This window comes from Pseudophryne corroboree, chromosome 8 (assembly GCF_028390025.1).
Source record: "Pseudophryne corroboree isolate aPseCor3 chromosome 8, aPseCor3.hap2, whole genome shotgun sequence".
NCBI classification, from domain to species: Eukaryota; Metazoa; Chordata; class Amphibia; order Anura; family Myobatrachidae; genus Pseudophryne; species Pseudophryne corroboree.
In genome coordinates this window covers 197,968,430-197,979,464 of record NC_086451.1, presented here as the reverse complement: position 1 = coordinate 197,979,464, position 11,035 = coordinate 197,968,430, and the positions used below count along the sequence as shown (strand labels likewise).

The 11,035-nt window shown below is 39.0% G+C and overlaps 4 pseudogenes; 2 read left to right on the top strand and 2 right to left on the bottom strand.

Annotated features, from left to right (window-relative positions):
- Nucleotides 1-1,471: 1,471 nt before the first annotated feature.
- Nucleotides 1,472-1,589, bottom strand: LOC134950192 (5S ribosomal RNA; annotated as a pseudogene).
- Nucleotides 1,590-1,728: 139 nt separating this feature from the next.
- Nucleotides 1,729-1,846, bottom strand: LOC134951854 (5S ribosomal RNA; annotated as a pseudogene).
- Nucleotides 1,847-5,338: 3,492 nt separating this feature from the next.
- LOC134951842 (5S ribosomal RNA) lies at nt 5,339-5,456 on the top strand (annotated as a pseudogene).
- Nucleotides 5,457-5,595: 139 nt separating this feature from the next.
- Nucleotides 5,596-5,713, top strand: LOC134950191 (5S ribosomal RNA; annotated as a pseudogene).
- The last annotated feature ends 5,322 nt before the right edge of the window (nt 5,714-11,035 follow it).

Here is an 11,035-nt window from a genome sequence, read left to right as displayed (position 1 = left end):
TCAGTACAGTTAGACCCAGTCATACGGGCAGCACCAACATGTGTCAAGTCAGTAGCAGCGTTACTGTTAGACAAGGCTGCTGATATTGTTCTGGGTCATCCCTTAACTGTACAGGTGCCTCACTCAGTGACTAAAATTCTGAACCAAGCGCAGACTAAACATTTATCTGCTGCTAGACTAACCAAATATGAAGTAGCATTGCTTACACCATCCAATGTCACTATCAAACGTTGTACTTCTTTGAACCCAGCTACATTATTGCCGCTGGTTTCAAAAGAGGGGAATGGTGCGAGTGATGATGAAATGACAGGCACAGAAAATCAATCAAATTTTTCAATTTCTACACACGATCAAGAACATGATTGTATAGAGTTAATGACCCTTGAAGCCGCAAGTACACCAGACATACAGGAACATCCTCTACTAAATGCAGATTTACATTTATTTGTGGATGGCTCCAGGTACTATGTGGAAGGGGAACCGCATACAGGTTATGACTATGCAGTTATCTGGAAGAGCAGATATTTTATAGGCTCTTCAGGAAAACCAATAAAACATGCAGACTGTATTAGGGCATTATTTGCTGCCTTTCAATTGCCAAAGAAATTAGCAGTCATAAAGGTCAACGCGCACACTAAAAAGGATACTGCAGAGGTCAGAGGAAACGCTCTAGCTGATCAGGCTGCAAAAGCTGCAGCAGTCAAGCCTCTGCCAGACACTCAGGTGATGTTAACTGTCACACCAGAGTCATTAGACTTACAGTTATTGTGCAAATTACAAGCACAGGCCTTAGGCAAGGAGAAAAAGGATTGGGAAAAATTAGGTGGGCGAATACACGGTGACAGATTGATGGTGGAAAACCATATCTGTTTACCACGCTCACTTTACCCAGTCTTAGCACAAATATTGCATGGAAAAACTCACCAATCCACAGATGCAATGGTGAGGATTCTGAACCAGCATTGGGTAGCACCAAGTTTCACACAGGCAACACAGGCTTATGTTGCAGGGTGTGTAACTTGTGCTTTACATAACCCAGGAAAGGTTGTGAAGGTGAGACAAGACAAAAAACCCTTGTTTGGGAGCACTCATTTGAATAAATTAAATTAGATTAGATGAGGTAAGTATGGAAAAAAATATAAATACGATAAAACTTAACCTTTAATTGTTTCTCAAATAAAAGGAAAAAAAGGGGAGGAGGAATGGTATGAAGAATATAGGACTCGTGTCTGGTAATTTAGCGAAAAAAACTTGTTTAACCCTTTTAGCAAATGAGGTACAAGTGGCTAGGAGAAGGTGAAAATATTGGAAGTGATAAATTGGAAGGATATAGGTATATTCAAGTGAAATGAGTATATCCAGGACCGTCACTATATATGCCTCAATACAAAGGTATCCAAATGGAGAGTGATATGGTAGCAAGTTTGAATGAGCAATGTTGAATGTTGTATTAGAGATAGAGGAAAAAGGGGGCCCACTGCACCTGGTATTCTCAGGGGGTTTCCCATCCTGATACTGACCAGGCCATACCTGCTTAGCTTCCGAGATCGGACAGGATCGGGCGCATTCAGGGTAGTATGGCCGTGGGCCTGGGGTGAGAAAGAAGTGAAAGAAAATAAGAGCAAGATTTCAATGTCCGTGCTGAATACAAATCCACCATGGGTGGTCCGGGAGTGTTTTTCCAGAAACAGACATAGGGGTATAGTCAGTTTTGGAGAATTAAAATGGGGCCCACTGCACCTGGTATTCTCAGGGGGTTTCCCTTCCTAATACTAGCCAGGCCACACCTGCTTAGCTTCCGAGATTGGACAGGATCGGGCGTATTCAGGGTAGTATGGCCGTGGGCCAGTGTGAGGAAAAAATTGAGTGGAAAGGGAGAATGCACTGTTTTAGTGTACTTCACACTCAACCACAACCACTGATGGTTTCGGGATAGTATTTCCAGACAATGTAAAAATAATTGGTGTCTGGGTTTAGGGAGGATGTGTATAGTTGGAGAAATTTAGGAAAGTGATATATGATGTGAGTGTGTGTGAATCATGTCACTAAATGAAAAAAAAAATTTTTTTTGGGGGGATGTATGAAAAGGTAGAGTGAGGCTTGAAAAAAATTATATATACTCTAATTAACTGATGTAAAGGACAAAACACACAGAGTAGGTTAGTCCCTATGCGAAAGAAAATAAATGGTCATATATTATGACGGAGCTCAGGGCTGGCTCCTAAGTGTCAATACTTACCTTTAATTCCTAAGTAGGAAGAAATGAATACCTCTATCTCATATCAAATATCAAATAGTCAGAGATGAAGTATGAAAAATGCTACCATAAAACATATGCATATTGAAAAAACAAATTGTATCTTTAGATCACATTTTGGTATCTGTATATAGTAATAGTAGAACCTTGGAGGCAAGGGCGGGTATGAGGACTAAGTGCCACAGATTATTACTGTAATTCAGCAAGCTGTTGTGAGACAGAAAATATAGTATTTAGATTGCTATTGCGATATCTGTGACAAGGGTAAATAAAGTGGTGTATAATGGTCTGATGACCGTTACCACTGTCATGGGGTAAATTGACACCTCTTTACAAATTGATGATAAGTATAGGCATAATTGATGACCCTAATGGTCTGATGAAATCACCCAGTATAGGTCGTTTGTAAGGAGGAAGCACACTATTGAGCGCAAGGAACAGTGCTAAGCACTGTATAATCAGTTTAGAGCAGGGAAAAAGTTTCCGTGCTGCACTGATTTGAAGTGATGCGCCTAAGACCCTGGTGGTCTAGTGTTATGTACCCTGGCCGCACGATCTGCGGCGGATTTTATATGTTTTACTTACCTTTTCAAAGTCCTGCTGGTCCCGCTGTTAGTGACGAGCGCGGCCGCCCGCTTCCGGGTTGGGCGTCGCCGCGATGACGTCACTGTTGACGCTTCTCTCAACGTACGTTTCACCTTTTGGCTTGGTCACGAGAGCCCCTCTCTGCTGCTCTCATGTGGCCAGCTCTTAAAGGTTAGAGTAACCAATGGAATGAGTTAGTTGTGACTGATTGTAAGTCAGACCAATCTGAACGCTGGTTGGATGTCCCATAGAATCCATTTTGGAAAAGGGAAAGGAGGGAAGGAAAAGAATGAAAATGATGGGGAATGTGGCAAAGAGCGTGAAGTTAGCTAAGACCAGGTGTGTGAAGGATTGTGAATGGGACAAATGGGAAAAGAAATGGTAATGAAATGGTGATGGAAGATGAAAAAATATAATAATAAAATAAAATAAAAGTGAATGATGATAAAGGTAAATATGAATGTATGTGAATAGTATTGAAATAAAATAAAAATAAAAATAAAAATAAAAATAAATATAAATATAAATATAAAAAAATAATAAAAATAAAAATAAAAATATAAAAATAAAGTAAATATTAATAATAATCATAATAATAAAAATAATAATAAAAATAATAATAATAAAAATATAAAGATGAATCATTCTTTTTCTTCTCACATTCAAATTCATTTAATCCTCACAATTTTTCACACCAACAACATTTTTCTCACTTTATATCACCATGGATCACTATATTATTTCTTACATATATTTTTTACCATTTTTATATTTATTTTATTTCATATTCGTATTTATTTTTATATTCATTTTTGTTTTTGTTTTTATTTTATTTTCATCATTTTTATACTTATTCATCTTTATATTTTTATTATTATTATTTTTATTATTATTTTTATTATTATGATTATTATTAATATTTACTTTATTTTTATATTTTTATTTTTATTTTTATTATTTTTTTATATTTATATTTATATTTATTTTTATTTTTATTTTTATTTTTATTTTATTTCAATACTATTCACATACATTCATATTTACCTTTATCATCATTCACTTTTATTTTATTTTATTATTATATTTTTTCATCTTCCATCACCATTTCATTACCATTTCTTTTCCCATTTGTCCCATTCACAATCCTTCACACACCTGGTCTTAGCTAACTTCACGCTCTTTGCCACATTCCCCATCATTTTCATTCTTTTCCTTCCCTCCTTTCCCTTTTCCAAAATGGATTCTATGGGACATCCAACCAGCGTTCAGATTGGTCTGACTTACAATCAGTCACAACTAACTCATTCCATTGGTTACTCTAACCTTTAAGAGCTGGCCACATGAGAGCAGCAGAGAGGGGCTCTCGTGACCAAGCCAAAAGGTGAAACGTACGTTGAGAGAAGCGTCAACAGTGACGTCATCGCGGCGACGCCCAACCCGGAAGCGGGCGGCCGCGCTCGTCACTAACAGCGGGACCAGCAGGACTTTGAAAAGGTAAGTAAAACATATAAAATCCGCCGCAGATCGTGCGGCCAGGGTACATAACACTAGACCACCAGGGTCTTAGGCGCATCACTTCAAATCAGTGCAGCACGGAAACTTTTTCCCTGCTCTAAACTGATTATACAGTGCTTAGCACTGTTCCTTGCGCTCAATAGTGTGCTTCCTCCTTACAAACGACCTATACTGGGTGATTTCATCAGACCATTAGGGTCATCAATTATGCCTATACTTATCATCAATTTGTAAAGAGGTGTCAATTTACCCCATGACAGTGGTAACGGTCATCAGACCATTATACACCACTTTATTTACCCTTGTCACAGATATCGCAATAGCAATCTAAATACTATATTTTCTGTCTCACAACAGCTTGCTGAATTACAGTAATAATCTGTGGCACTTAGTCCTCATACCCGCCCTTGCCTCCAAGGTTCTACTATTACTATATACAGATACCAAAATGTGATCTAAAGATACAATTTGTTTTTTCAATATGCATATGTTTTATGGTAGCATTTTTCATACTTCATCTCTGACTATTTGATATTTGATATGAGATAGAGGTATTCATTTCTTCCTACTTAGGAATTAAAGGTAAGTATTGTCACTTAGGAGCCAGCCCTGAGCTCCGTCATAATATATGACCATTTATTTTCTTTCGCATAGGGACTAACCTACTCTGTGTGTTTTGTCCTTTACATCAGTTAATTAGAGTATATATAATTTTTTTCAAGCCTCACTCTACCTTTTCATACATCCCCCCAAAAAAAATTTTTTTTTTTTTTTTCATTTAGTGACATGATTCACACACACTCACATCATATATCACTTTCCTAAATTTCTCCAACTATACACATCCTCCCTAAACCCAGACACCAATTATTTTTACATTGTCTGGAAATACTATCCCGAAACCATCAGTGGTTGTGGTTGAGTGTGAAGTACACTAAAACAGTGCATTCTCCCTTTCCACTCAATTTTTTCCTCACACTGGCCCACGGCCATACTACCCTGAATACGCCCGATCCTGTCCAATCTCGGAAGCTAAGCAGGTGTGGCCTGGCTAGTATTAGGAAGGGAAACCCCCTGAGAATACCAGGTGCAGTGGGCCCCATTTTAATTCTCCAAAACTGACTATACCCCTATGTCTGTTTCTGGAAAAACACTCCCGGACCACCCATGGTGGATTTGTATTCAGCACGGACATTGAAATCTTGCTCTTATTTTCTTTCACTTCTTTCTCACCCCAGGCCCACGGCCATACTACCCTGAATGCGCCCGATCCTGTCCGATCTCGGAAGCTAAGCAGGTATGGCCTGGTCAGTATCAGGATGGGAAACCCCCTGAGAATACCAGGTGCAGTGGGCCCCCTTTTTCCTCTATCTCTAATACAACATTCAACATTGCTCATTCAAACTTGCTACCATATCACTCTCCATTTGGATACCTTTGTATTGAGGCATATATAGTGACGGTCCTGGATATACTCATTTCACTTGAATATACCTATATCCTTCCAATTTATCACTTCCAATATTTTCACCTTCTCCTAGCCACTTGTACCTCATTTGCTAAAAGGGTTAAACAAGTTTTTTTCGCTAAATTACCAGACACGAGTCCTATATTCTTCATACCATTCCTCCTCCCCTTTTTTTTCCTTTTATTTGAGAAACAATTAAAGGTTAAGTTTTATCGTATTTATATTTTTTTCCATACTTACCTCATCTAATCTAATTTAATTTATTCAAATGAGTGCTCCCAAACAAGGGTTTTTTGTCTTGTCTCTCCTTCCCAACTGTAGTCCAATCTACAATTTTCCTGGGAGCACCGCCAATCAGTAGCAGTTCCTAATCACATTTTTTCAACTGCATTTATATTGGTTTTCTTATGCTATTCATATATCTTACTTAGATTATTAACACTAGTGCGGTTCCAAATTCAACCTTATATATATAAAGGTTGTGAAGGTACCAGCAAAAAGTACCCCGCAAACCTGCTACCCCTTTCAGCGATTACAAATAGACTTTATCCAGTTACCTAAATGTTCTGGGTATAAAAATGTACTTGTGTGCAAAGACCTATTCTCAAATTGGGTTGAAGCTTGGCCTTGTAGAGCAGCAAACGCCAAAAAAAAAAAAAAAAGTTAATGCAAGAAGTAATATGTAGATATGGAGTACCTTAAGTTATTAAAAGCAACAGAGGTACCCATTTCACAGGAGAAGTATTAGGCAAAATTCTGTCAGATTTAGGTGTTACTCAGGCCTTTTACACTCCCTATAGGCAAAGTAGTAAACATGTAGAAAAACGTATCTATTACCTTAAAACTAAAGCTATAAAAATAAGTTACAAAAACAGGCAAAACATGGCTAGAAGGTTTACCCATTGCTTTGTTCTCACAAATACTTCAAGTGAAAAGCATGGGTTAATACCATATGAAATCTTATTTTGGTATTGTTGCTAGGACAGTATGCTATTTTCCACAGCAACTGCAACATGAGCATGGTAACTTAACTTATTATGTAATGCATATATAACAGCAACTAACCAAATTGCACGGCAAAGTTTTTGATTCTATTCCAGACACCAACTGTTCCCAAGACTCACATGAACTAAAGCAAGGTGATTGGGTGGTCACTAAGAAAGAGAAAGTCTCTTGAACCCAGATTCAAAGGACCGTTTTAAGTTCTGTTGACTACCACCACTTCAGTCACGTTGAGTGGAAGAGACTCATGAATAGACGCATCTCATTGCAAGAAAGTGACAAAGGAAGTATTATCCAATCACGATACATAATCAAAATATAAAGATACAATTTAATAGGCCACAGGCCATATAAGGGTCTGGGGGATGTATAATGTGTTACTCAGTTCTTCTTGTTAGCATGGTTATTCTTATATAAACAGTAATGATTAATCCTTACTTATATAAGGAGTCAAGTGATAGTGCAATAATCAGTAACTATGCCAAAAATAACAGAACAAAAAGAAATATATATACACAACTAACTACCCTTGCTCCACCTGAAATGTCTACACATAGGGTGTCAGCAATTACCCAGGTACAGACAAATAGGCATATAAGATGCTGGTCATTAAATGTAAAACAGGACCAATATAAACAGTTGTCACCAATTGTTTACTGTATCTGCAGGCTAGTATGTCACTTTGCAGACCATCTATGAAATAAAATGTTGTACTTATTTAATAAATTATACTAGCCCAGAAGATATTATTGATGAAAAGATGAATGAAGTAATACAGTTGAAAAATCAGTTCGCTACTAATCATAATTATACCAGTATATTTCCAGATTCTTTCTTTTCTTGGTTTTATAAACACTATACAACCAATTGCTTTTCAGAAATATTATCTATTGTTGCTAAGGAACTTGTTTCGCTATTAATTGCATATTTTAAGGCTTATTATGTGGATACTGACACTAAAATGTTTTTATACCTAAGGCATTGCTGAAACTGCTAAACCGCAACCAATTTATATGAAACTTATTGGAGGAGCTATAATATACAATTCCACATTCTTCTACTGTGAAACCTGCCATACCATATACACAGAAGCTTCCAGCTGTCCCTACTGTTATGATGACATAATCTAATGAACTTTGCTGTCACAATATTGAGTCAAAAAGACTTTCAAGGACTATTGAGCAAGGACTATGAACATTATAATGATTCCATCCTCAAAAGACTCCTCTGCTTTATGAACTTTCTCTTGTGGTTAGGGATAAGAGAATAGGGAACATTGGTTCTGCCCGAGCATAGGGATGTTAAATGGATTAGCCCATGCTTGGAGTGCCCTTATGGTACACCAGTCGTGAAAGTAGGTGTCCCTATAGAATTAATGACCAGGTAAAGGAAGGGTAAAATAGAGGTAAAAATTGTAAACAAAGAGGGGAAATTGATAAAGATGGAAACCATCTTTGTTCATAGACTCCATATTGCTAAGCTGTTTATAATTGTTTATCAGATCAGAGTTGATATAGGAAAGAACTGCAAGGCGTTGCACCATTGAGTGAGCCATATTGAAACCTTCTTATGATCTATTTTTATTACTTTTCTGAGTAAAATATAAATGTCAGCAGCTAGACATATAGGCTTCACAGGTGTCCAGTAGTTTGCGGTAAGGAAGGTGTAAAAACATAACTAGACATAGCATGTCTCACTGTTAGCAAAATTCCCCTAACTAACCCATTTAAAAGCACATACAGTATAAAAAGTATAGGCGTTGGCAAATATATTACGTATAAGATAAGAGTTTTATTAGCCAATAGGATTAAGCTTGGTGTCAGGAATCGACGACACCATATGTTAATTTGTATCCTTTATAATATGCTGTTTCCAGGAAATAAAATCTGCTTCTGCATCTGATTCTGTTTCTGCTATTTCCTACTTCACTCTATTTAACTGGTAACTGGCTGCAGCCATGAATGAACCTGATGCTGACCGATTGAGTGTGTGCTTGAGCTTGGATCAGCGAGGGGTGCCCTGTCCTGGGCTCACCTTTATCACTGTTGTTTGCGGTGTATCTATGGGTGTGTACGCGCTGTGTGTACTTTGTACCGTCAGTGCGGCGTTTGTGCGCAAAAGTCCATACACAGTACGGGACTCTTTACGCTAACAGCGTAAAGAGTATGTAGAGTGTGTATTAAGTACAGCGGCCGCAGCGGCTCCATGGTAAAGTGTATTTAAAGTGTGTTTAAGGTATAGCTTTTCATTCCTGTATATAAATCAGCATTATCATATATGTATATAAATCATCATTATCTTAATTGAATGGTTTCACAGAATGAGAAGAGAGGTGCCCCCTTTCACAGTAGGAGCCCGGCGGCAGATGACTCCGTTGCCTCCCAGAGTTATGCCTTTGGGTTAGGGTGAGATTTTCTGTACAAAAGCAGATTCCACTTCATTTTGTTCTTATTCCCTCATCCCTGACCTTTCCCTATGCACCCTCACCTTCATTTTAACTATCGTATCAGACACACAGGAGGGCAGTAGTACAAGGGTTAGGCCAAATGAGACCTTCTTCCATCTATGGGGGTCATTCCGAGTTGATTGCTAGTTGCCGTTGTTCGCAGCGCCGCGATCAGGCAAAAAATCGGCACTTCTACACATGCGTGTGGTGCGCAGTGCGCACGAGCAAAGTACTTTCACAAAAGTCGATGCAGTTTTACACAAGGTCTAGCGACGCTTTTTAGTCGCACTGCTGATCGGTGAGTGATTGACAGGAATGGGGCGTTTCTGGGAGGTAACTGACCATTTTCCGGGAGTGTGCTGAAAAACACAGGTGTGTCAGATACAAACGCAGGTGTGCCTGGGGAAACGGGGGAGTGGCTGGCTGAACGCAGGGCATGTTTGTGACATCAAAACAGGAACTAAACAGACTGAAGTGATCGCTAGCTAGGAGTAAGTCTCGAGCTACTCTGAAACGGCACAATCTTTTTTTGTAGCAATGCTGCGATCCTTTCGTTCGCACTTCTGCTAAGCTAAGATACACTCCCAGAGGGCGGCGGCGTAGCGTTTGCACTGCTGCTAGAAGCAGCTAGTGAGCGATCAACTTGGGATGACCCCCTATGTGTCTGTTACAATTGAGGATCTTTTACAAGTGAAAATTAAGGACTAAAAATAAAAAATACACAGACTTATTGATGTTGTTAGTGCCCCAAATCATCTTGGACACCTGGGGACTATAGATTGATCTACACACATTTTCCTTCCAGGTTAACCAGGTGATAAAATCTGTATATGTATATTTTCGCCATAATACATCCATTTGTTACGTCTTGATAAATATTCAGAACTTTTGTATACTTTTCAATAACTACAGCCTTGACCAACTATGATTACAGGGTCATTTTCTTATTATCCAACATAAAATTATAAACTTCATTGGCTGAAACATTCATTTATTTTTATACGTATATCCATATTTATTGAGCAAATTAATCTGAATATAACCTTCAAAGTAATCAACTAAGCTAAACCAGTATATGTATGAGATTAAAACATCATGTAAGCAATGTACAGCAAATAATTGATTTAACTACATTCTAGATAAAGTTATCTAATTAATCTCTGCTATATTATATGGTAACACAGAACTAATTTGGATTATTATTTTCTGTGTATTTCTCTATATGTTTACTATATTGTGTTGTGTGAACTAAAGGTGTGTACACATGCAGTAGCGGATCTTGCCACGGGCAAGCAGGACTTTTGCCCGGGGCGCCGCCTTCCGGAGGGCGCCGGCGCCATCCGGAGGGCGCCGGCGCCATCCGGAGGGTGCCGTACCATGGCAAGATCCGCTACTCTGTGCCCCGCCGCTGGTCCCGCTGTCCCCCGCTGTGAAGGGAAACTAGACGCTACGCGTCTAGTTTCCCTTCATGTAGAGGACCTTTGCTGTGCGGTGCGCGATGACGTCATTGCGCACCGCACAGCATTGTGGGACTGACAGACGCTAGGGGTCATAATTGACCTCTAGTGTCTGTCATCCGAGGAAAGGAGTGGTGCCGGCGGAGATCTGCAGTGGTCGGGAGCGGGGATAGTAAGTATTTTTTTTTTTCAGCTAAGCTACTCCACTGTACAGGGGGCAAAACTGACCATGCCCCCTGTATGAAGCCACGCCCCCATTTTCCGCCCGGGGCGCCGAAGGGTCTAGAACCGGCCCGGTACACATG